The 10089-nt window shown below is 41.3% G+C and overlaps 1 pseudogene; it reads left to right on the forward strand.

Moving 5' to 3' along the window:
* Positions 1 to 2633: 2633 nt before the first annotated feature.
* LOC149190575 (glutamate synthase 1 [NADH], chloroplastic pseudogene) lies at positions 2634 to 3347 on the forward strand (annotated as a pseudogene).
* The last annotated feature ends 6742 nt before the right edge of the window (positions 3348 to 10089 follow it).

Here is a 10089-nt window from a genome sequence, read left to right on the forward strand (position 1 = left end):
CAGAACAAAAACAATAGTAACAGGATAATCGACCATCAACAGCAATCAAACTCTTTCCTATGATTGAAATCGACACTTGCGACAGTTTCAAATCAAAGGACGACAGTACGATTATGCTACTTTTGCAAAGGAGAACTGAAAATGATTCAACAAACACACAAAAACATTTACAGTTCTTTTGTACAAAGGAGGCGGACTAACATCAAGGCAAAGGGGTTTCAAACAGACATATACTGATCACATATAGCAAAATTCAGGAATAGAACTGGAAAGAATGAATCACAGAAACCAACACTACACAAAGCCTAGTCTGATCAGTGCACCTGCAACATAGAGAATTTGAAATGAAGTGCACCTTCTCCACTCGAGAAGTGCGCTGAAGTTCAGATTCTCTGAACAGTAGCTGCGCTGGGCCAGAAACGAGACTCTGTTTGGGTTCCGGGTCACAGTTTGCAGTTCAGTTCATGGGTTTTGGCCGAGCAAAAGGCAATCAGTAACTCAACAATCAGGGGTAGATCTAAGGAGGATCTAAGAGCTATCACAAGGGCAATCAGAGAGTTTGTGAATCAGTTGTTTAAATCATAAACAGATCCAATAGATGGACTGAAGTAGCATTTATCTACTTTGCATTTGCTATGGCAAATGCAGTTCGAATGCTACCTGTAAGTTTATGAAATAGACAACAAGGAATGATAAACAAACAAACTAATTCTTCCCCAGCGGAGTCGCCATTTTGTTACAGGGAAAAGTGTCTATATAGAACTGCTCTATCCCACTAAGGTGTGACAGCTGCCTTGGAAACAAACAGAGAAAAGCTACTTTCGTTTTTCCTTTATGAATTATAGATAGAGAGGAACAAGAAGACCAACCTCTGTCTTGCGCTAATATCCTGATTTGATTCCTCTCTTCCTTGATAGTCTTTCGCTACTTGTTCCCTTGCACGCCCAGCTTCACAAAGTACTTGTAAGATCACAGTAGCGTAGCACTATACAAAGACATGGATCTATATTCATAAACAATCTAGGATCAGATGTAAATTGACCATACAAATGCAGCAAATATCAATGACACAAGAGCATGGAGGAAAACTTGAATAGCTTTTATTGATAAACAAGAAAGAGCCAAGAGGAGTTACAACCAGTTGTTCTGACCCAACATCAACCTCTCAGAAAAGAAGCCCCTCTTCACCTCATACAAAGCTTAGATCACCCAACAATCTGATGTTTGTCTCAAGAAACCAACAACAATTCCTTACAATATGCAAAATTCCAGCCTCTAACCTCTGGATCTATGGGATGAGAGATCTATGTATAGATATTTGCAGAGGTGTGAGTCAGCTCTGGGTTTTTGATTAGTGTCTTCTCTCTGATATTTCTTGATGCCACTTGGAGATCTCATTGATCTCTTACTCATCCTTGGGCGATTCTGAGAGGCAAGTGTCCCAGGAGAAGTTTCTGGAAGATTCCATGATCATCCACCTCGCAAACTGTCTCCGCCACTTGTCTTTTTCCGTCCATCGCACCCCATAGAAGGGATTTTTGAAATGCAACGCACTTCCCGTGTGTACAAGGTATGATGCATCGCACCCTGGCCATGGAGCAAGTGAGATGATCCAGTTTTGACCAGTTCTGAGCAGTTTTTCATGGAGAACTTCTGGGAGAAGCTGTAATCAGTTGACCTTGTTCCTTTAGGGGTTAGAACAAAACTTTTAGGGACTTAGGAGCCCTTGGTTTATGGACATTTTATGCTTGGGGTTGCAGTGCCCAAAAATGTCTATAACACGGGGGGCATGCGTATATCATCCTTGCGGTAGATTATTTTACCAGGTGGGCCGAGGCGATGCCTACATTTGAGGTAGACGGCAAGACAGCTGCAATTTTCGTGTTCAATCATATAATTGCTAGGTTTGGTGTCCCACAAGCGATAATCACTGATCATGGGTGTCATTTTCGAAACGTTATGATGACCAAACTTACAGGCCAGCTTGGTTTGTGTCACGATAGTTCAACTCCTTATTATCCATAAGCTAATGGTCTGGTTGAATCCATCAACAAAGTTTTAGTCATCATGATCCGACGAATCATTGGGATTCATCAGTCGAATTGGCATAACATGCTATTTTCAGCGTTTTGGGCATACCGAACTTCAGTAAAAACATCAATAGGGTTCACTCCTTTCCAACTAGTCTATGGTTTGGAAGCTGTGTTACCCATTGAATGCGAAATCCCATCACTGTAAATGGCCATCGAGTTATGTTAAATTGGCAACCAGGGCCAAACTCCATGTGGGTCGGCTTATTTATGGCAGCTGATAATTTTATTGGATCCCTCTCGTCGAGAGGTGTAGGATTGATCCAAAGATCATCCGATTCCGATAAGTATTTATGGAGATATGAATTTATTTTGTTTATGTAATTATTATCAAGCCGACCAGCACTTATGTAGGCTCTAGAAGCCCAACCGACGTGTCTATTCAACCTCTACATTTTTAGTATAAATTGGTGAGGATTCGAAGTCATTTTGGACATGTATTCTTGAGGTGATCTCCTCTCCACGTCTGGGTTTTTGGAAGGAGAGAACCAAAAGATACACTTGCCCAAGGTTGATGCCCTAACCGCAGTAAGCCGCAAGATTATGGGGAGGAAAATGCATCTTTGGAGAACTGAAGGACCCAGGCGATCGCCGAAGCTCATAATTATGACAGTCCGCATGGCTCTGTCCGAGATCCCACAGGAGCGCCTAGGATTATATGATCCCACGCTTGATAAAGATGCTTGTGGAGTTGGCTTCGTTGCAGAGCTCTCAGGCAAAGCCAGTCGCAAAACTGTTACAGATGCAATTGAAATGCTGGTGCGCATGTCACATCGTGGTGCCTGTGGCTGCGAGACAAATACTGGTGATGGCGCTGGAATTCTCATTGCTCTTCCTCATGAGTTCTTGGCTGAGGCTGTCAAAGATGCTGGATTTGATTTGCCGCCTCAAGAAGAGTATGCAGTTGGCATGTTCCTTTTACCAACCTCTGAAACTCGACGGGAGGAAAGCAAAAATGTGTTTAACAAGGTCGCAGAGTCACTGGGGCATGTAGTGCTGGGGTGGAGGCATGTCATAACTGACAATAATGGATTGGGTAAATCGGCTCTTCAAACAGAGCCTGTTGTTGAACAAGTGTTTCTTACAAAAAGCTCTCGATCTAGTGCGAAGTTTGAGGAACAGATGTATATACTGCGGCAGACCTCAATGATAGCCATCAGAGCTGCATTAAACCTGCAGCATGGTGGAGTAAGAGATTTCTACATATGCTCCCTCTCTTCCAGTGGCACGCTAATATACTCTGAGGCACGCGTTTGAATTACAGTGGCACGTTAATATAATCTGAGGCACGCATTTGAATTACAGTGGCACGCTAATATACTCTGAGGCACGCGTTTGAATTACAGTGGCACGCTAATATACATTGAGGCACGCATTTGAATTACAGTGGCACACTAATGATCTCTGAGACATGCAATTTTGGAAGCTCATGGTTCATATATATCTAAGGTTCTAATCTCAGCAGCAAGGTCACTATATTCTCTCTGGCACGAAATTTATGTGGCTCGAATTTTCTCTATCTCTGGCATCGCATCACACTACAGTGGACTCGAATTGTATTCAATATGGCTAGGCTCACATTACAGTTATGAATGTTCGTATGGCAGAGACATATGGTTATATGACAAGGATTTTGATCAAAATATGTTACAGTGATATGTGATACAGTTTATCCATGACAGAAATTTCAGATATGACAGTGACCTTAGTGCATAAAAGTGATGACTGTATATGACAGTAACTTGGATGAGATATGTTTAGGAGCAACTATCATCAGATTAGAAGTCAGAGGGCTAAGCTACTACCTTGGGTCTAGGAATCTGGAACTATAGCCTAGCTGCTTTGCTAGGCTGCAAGCCATAGCAAGCAGCTAAGGCTGATATACATATGGCTGTATAATGAAGCAATAGAAGTATAGCATCAGCATGATGTTGTAGCATGATGAAGCAACAGAAGTATAGCAGCAGCATGATGATGAAAGAGACAACATGATGCAGCATGATGGGCACATTAGTAAGGAGCAGCATGTTGATGGGAGACGGATGCAACATGAGTACAAGCTGCAACACTATGTTAGGTGAAGCCGTCACCTTGGAGAATCAGTTGAAGCAGAATGTCTTCAACTGATCTCATGTATTAAGAAGATGATCTATGCTTAGATCTAGACGAGTCAAAGTGTTGACTTCTGTTGTAATTGTACTCTCTCTCTCTCTCTTTCTCTGCTGAACTTTGAAGAACATAAAAGAAGAATTGATCAAGGGTTTCCCCACACATTGTGGGGTTTGTCCCTGGCTTGCGCCATATCTTGTGTCCTCTTGTCTTGGCTTGTCTTCTGCATATTATATTTATGTTCTATCTGCAGTTTATCGTAATGCTGATGTGATTGCTAACTGTGAAAATTTAAATAAATTGCTCTAGCATAGAACATACCAAAACTTAACAAGTTACTTCCAGCCACTTCCAAAGAGGAAAAGCATTTGTTATACTTGGCTCAATTAGATGAGAATCGACGTGATGCTACATTGGCAATCGAGACTCACGCAAAACGTATGAAAGCTCAGTATGATCGAAATGTGACCCCTCGAAATTTTTCGGAAGGAGATCTAGTCTTAGTTTACGATCAAGCTAATGATAAATTAGGAGCTGGAAAATTCGTTCCTATGTGGCATGGTCCCTATGTTGTCAAGCGAAAGCTAGCAAAAGGGGCCTATGAATTGGTAGACTTTGACGGGGACTCTTTAGGTAAACCCAGAAATGGTATTTACCTGAAGAGGTATTATGCTTAAATAATGGGTATGGAGATTTTTTAGTTAGGATAGTTTTTCTTTCTAGCTGGTGTGTTTTAGTTTAAACAGTGTGCTTAGCTTAGAGAGTGTTTTTTCGTCATTATTCCTGCTTACCTTGGTTTTACTCTTGATATTGCAGATGTCGATGCCTCTCCAAACATACATTGGTTTTGCTGATGGTACTTGTCGTAATACACAGAACATTTCTTCCGCAGCTTGGGTTATCTATTCGCCCTCTGACGAGTTGGTATCTATGCATGGGGTAAGCCTCGGTCAAACAACGAACAACATTGCCAAGTATAGTGTAGTGATTGAGTTATTATCTGAATCTATTTCATTTGGGATTTAGAGTTTGATAGTGAGGTTAGATTCTGAACTCGTTGTATTACATCTTAATAGAGTGTATGCCATTAGAAATCCAGTGTTATTGAGATTATTTTTGAGAGTGCGTCTCTTGGAACGTGAATTTGATTATATTGAATATCAGCATATTCCAAGATCTTTAAATACATTAGTAGATGCAATTGCTTCTCGAATGTTAAGTAGACATTTGCAATAATCATACATGTAAATTTAAAACCATTCCATAACATGATTTACAATATAAGCCGGTAATAGTGATATATATATATATATATATATATATATATATATATATATATAGATAGGAGTGTGTCAAAAAATACATCGTCCTCGATCATAGGTTGAAAAACACCTTATGATCGGCAAAAATGATAAGTACAAAAAACAAAATGTCATATGTGCCCACAATAAGTGATCATCCTATCACTGGTGATGATCTCGATAAGAAACCACTGCACGGGCCACCTTTCAAAGGAACCTCCTAAAAGGTCCTGGGACCCCAATCACATAGTGCTGAAGTCAACGAGGAATGTCATCTATAGTGGTCTCCGGAATATCTCCTGTCAAGCGCTCGAGATGACCCTCCAACTCGGCCAAAACCTCTACTGATTCGTCCTGTGGGGCTGGCACGGCTGCAACTAGTTGTTTCCTCTCGTAAGGCCGGAGAGCGGCTGGTCGCTGTGGACCCACATCTGCATTTGAAACTTTTACTATCAGTTTTGGGACGATGGAAAAATAAAAAAAAAAATTAAAATAGGAAAAATGTTGAAAATGATTTTACCTGAGTCATCCAATTGCTCTCCTGGTGGAAGAGCCATGTCTGGGTCACCACGAAAATCTACCCCAGCGTAAGGGAAGTCCTGAATAGAAAAAAACTGGTTTTCCAACCATTGGAAATACTCAGGTTTGAATCGAACAACCTCTGTCCCCTCGTCCGGATGACGGGCCATAACTGCGACCCATCGCATCAGTTTGGGCTCTCGAGGAAGCCCAGCTCCAACAGTAAGGTGCTGCGGGATCAACATGGGAACCCTCTCCAGACCAAAGCTCACAACCAAAGCCCCATAACCAAAGGTCTTTAGTTGTCCGTTCTTGGCTCTGGTCAGTTGGCCTTTCACATTGGCCAACACAGCATCGCACCAGTTGAAGATGGTGCCTCGAAAGCAATCAACTGCCATACGCATCTGGGATCCGGTGGCAACATGTAATGCGGCACTCCCGCAAAGTCTGGTGACAGTAAACGCGATCACCATGAGTTCAGGAAGGGATATGGTTTTTATGTCTATCCCTTTGTCTCTAGCCTGGCTGTTGCAGAACTCTAGCTGGAGGCTATTGACAGACTGGCCACCTGGCCTAGCCCCGAATAGAGTCAAGTCTTCGCCTCTCTTAGGCAAACCAGTCAAGAAATATATATCTGCTGGCTTGATTTCGAGCTGGTGGCCACCAATGAAGAAGCACTGGTCCTGTATGCTCCATCTGTCAACCAACCACTGTAAGAAATCCACCTGGGCCCTCATGCCAGGAATGGCCCAGAATTTGTACAAGCCGCAGGCCTTCAATGCATCAATTGAAGGTTGGTGATTCAATGCGGCAGCATCCACGTCCTCATGCTCTCGTTCACGCCAATATAGCATGATGTACTCTCTGCATCAAGTTAAAAGACAAATTAGAATGCTAGAAATTAATTTGTTTGGGTCAATTTTGAGAATTTTTGGGTTAAAAACCCTTGCGACGGGGACCGCACCCTCTGAGTTAGACACAGTGCGTGGGTCCGCACCTTGCCTACATGGAAGGTGCGGACCCCTAACTTTTTCCCCATTGAGAAAAAGTCGGGGTCCGCGAGCTGGCAGTGGTACACCTGCGGGCCCCCGCGCGCGGGTTTTAAGCCTAAAAGCCCTCCAAAAAATGAAATAAAAGCCTAAAACAAGAAATGAAATGGTTAAAAATGAAAAGTAGGACGATGTGGATTACCTGGAGAAGATGACGTTCGATTCCGACAATTGGATTTTCCGCAATCTTCATGGGAAGTTTTCTGAACAAAAGCACTATTTTCTCACCCAAAACTCAAACGGTAAAAATGAATTGACGAAAGCCCTTTTTATAAGTTTTTTGAGTAAATAAATTGCAAATTTGTTTATGTTTCACTTTGGAAAGGTATTTTTGCAACATTTTTATTCATTTCAAACAGGTATGAGTAATGTTTGTGTTTTTGTTCAGGATAACGGATTATTCAGGCGAAATCTATCATTTTCGACGAAAAACATTTAGAGTCACCTTTAAGCTCTTTTCTGACTCCTGAAACATGAAAAGATTGCCGAGTTTTTATTTTAAACTCGTTAAAACGGAATTAAAAGACGGTCCACTTACAGCTCTTTACTGACCGTAAAAACATGAAAATATTGCCGGACTTTTGTCGTTTCAAATTCGATACTGGTTATAAAACGACGTGTCATTGATCACTTTTTTACTTTTTCGGATCAGGGGCACTAATTACGAAAAGTACTCCTTGGTCGTAAAGATCAAGCGGTTCTCTCAAGTATTATTTTATACTTTTTCGGGCTTGGGGGACACAAATTTATGAAAAAGGTCAACCTTGGAGTCTTCTTAAGTTTTTTCAGATTCTCTAAAATTGAAAAACGCTGAGTTTCTCCTATACTAGACTCGTTAAAATTTCACAGTAAGGGACCTGTTCAATTACAAACAGGAACGAACCACTCCTTCTTAGGGTTCGAATTTAAACTAAGTTGGACTCATCCGAAGGATGAGCTTATAATCAAGCAAATGTTATCCTCCTCAAGCTTGTCAAAAATAAAGAGGTACTTGCCAGAAATGGTGGGGGAAAGAGAGAAAAATGAGTCTGTTTGTCATACTTTGTAACCACTCTTGAACACGACACTTTTATTCACCTGGGTTGGGAAATCCTTTGCCTAACAGTTGATCAAACCACATTGAAAGTCTTCAGCCGGTTTCTAGGTATTAACTTTGGGTCAATTGTTACCAAGCCATCTGTCGTGTCGTTATGTGTTCAAGAGATCACTGCCAATAAGCCATTCATCTGCAAAATATCTGTCATCCATCTTGACCATCCCTGAGTCAGTCCTTGTAACTAAATTTCTTCAACTTGATCTATGATTTCATGTTGTGGGCTTGCCTACGACGGATCGCTTTCTATCGACTTCAGCTCATTATCTAGAAAGATGATCCAGAAATCGTCAGTACCTTGGGATCTGCATGCCTTAATGGTAGGTTTATCGCCTTTGATGATAGGTTGCATCATTGACCTTCGATCAAAGGATTCCGTGACATGTTCGACATCAACACATTTATTCACATCTCATGGATTGTACTGGGTACTTTGAGAGCCATTGACATCACTGGTGATTTCTCTCACACTTGTTAACAGTTTACATCATTGACTGGTAATCAAGTGGTTTCTACCATGTTCGACTTCAACACATTCATTCGCATGGATAGAATCGTACTGTTTCGGGAAGTAGAAATGAAGACCCTGGATCTAGTTTCCACAATCCAGGCTGCGAGGAATTTTGTATTCGTTATATAATGGACTATTCATAAACAGATGGCTGCGTCCATACTATGTCCACATGAGTCTATACTTGTGATGTATTACAAGATCATTCCTGTATCAGAGCAGTAGTTAGTTTTCTGTCAGTTTTGATTCGAGTATGGGAATGCCTACCTCAGCGATGATATGATCTCATATATATATATCTTGCATTGAATGTTTTTATAGGTTCCAACCGGGCTCTCCACAAGATGATCCTCGAAATGATAGAGTACTTCACTCTTCCTAAATGATAAATCAAATCCTCATCTACTATAGATTTCGCACTTTAGGGGGCAATCTGTTACACAAACATATCGTCACCATGATTATTTGCAGTCAGTATGGGTCTATCATCACTTGTACTGTCCTCCTAAGCAAGTCTCAGACCTCAGCTCTTCAAGTCAAGCTTTGAAAATGAGAGAAAGACATTGAAAATCAATAAAACTCTGGTTTCGCACTTTCTCTCACTATTACCTGCAGTCTCGCACCTTCTGTTTACAAAAACTGTGGACCTGTCCGCTCTGTCCCTAAAGGTGTGGGTGCGGACCCCTGTGAAAGTCAAAAAGGTGCAAGTTTATTCTAAAAAACTCACTTTAGGTAAATTCTAGATGATTCTAGAAGGAATTTTGACGTGGATTGGCCGCTCTTAGGTGGTTCATGCATCCCAAAAGAGAAGGAGCTAATCCCTTGATGAGAGGAGCTATCCCTTTGAAGGAGGGCTTTATCCCTTTGAAGGAGGACCTAGTAACTTCCCTCCATTGCACTATAAATTCAGGCATTGGGCTGGTTGCTAGGAAGGTTAGAAGCTGAACATTTTTGAGGGTAAATGCTGGTGAAATTAAGACTTCCTAGTTGAGCTTAAGAGGAGAGATCACATAACTTTTTGGCTTCATTGGGAAGAGAGTGAAACTTGTCAAAGTAGAGGAGACTTCTTGCTGGACCCTGGGAGGAGCTTGTACAACGTCAAGGCAAAGGTTGTAAAGTTCTTCTTGATTTGAATTAATAAAATCAAACTCATTTTTCTCAACAAATTGTCTCATGTCATTTGTTTCATGAATTCCTTGACTTTCATGTTAAATATGTTTTATGATATTGGCTTTTCAGGTGCTATTTAGTTTGTTTGCTTGTTTGTGTTTGCAGATTCGCGACAAAGGAGCTCATTTGGATCAAAGGAGCGAAGGCTTCCACAAACTTGCGTTGGACCTAAGGTAGGCCTAAAACACTTGTTTGCCTTTGTTTATAAAAGCATATTTAGAGAAAGATAGTGTCTGATTGGTTTGCT

This window comes from Pinus tabuliformis, chromosome 3_1, assembly GCF_031772625.1.
Source record: "Pinus tabuliformis cultivar Carrire ecotype Pingquan chromosome 3_1, CPIR1, whole genome shotgun sequence".
In the NCBI taxonomy this organism is placed as follows: domain Eukaryota; kingdom Viridiplantae; phylum Streptophyta; class Pinopsida; order Pinales; family Pinaceae; genus Pinus; species Pinus tabuliformis.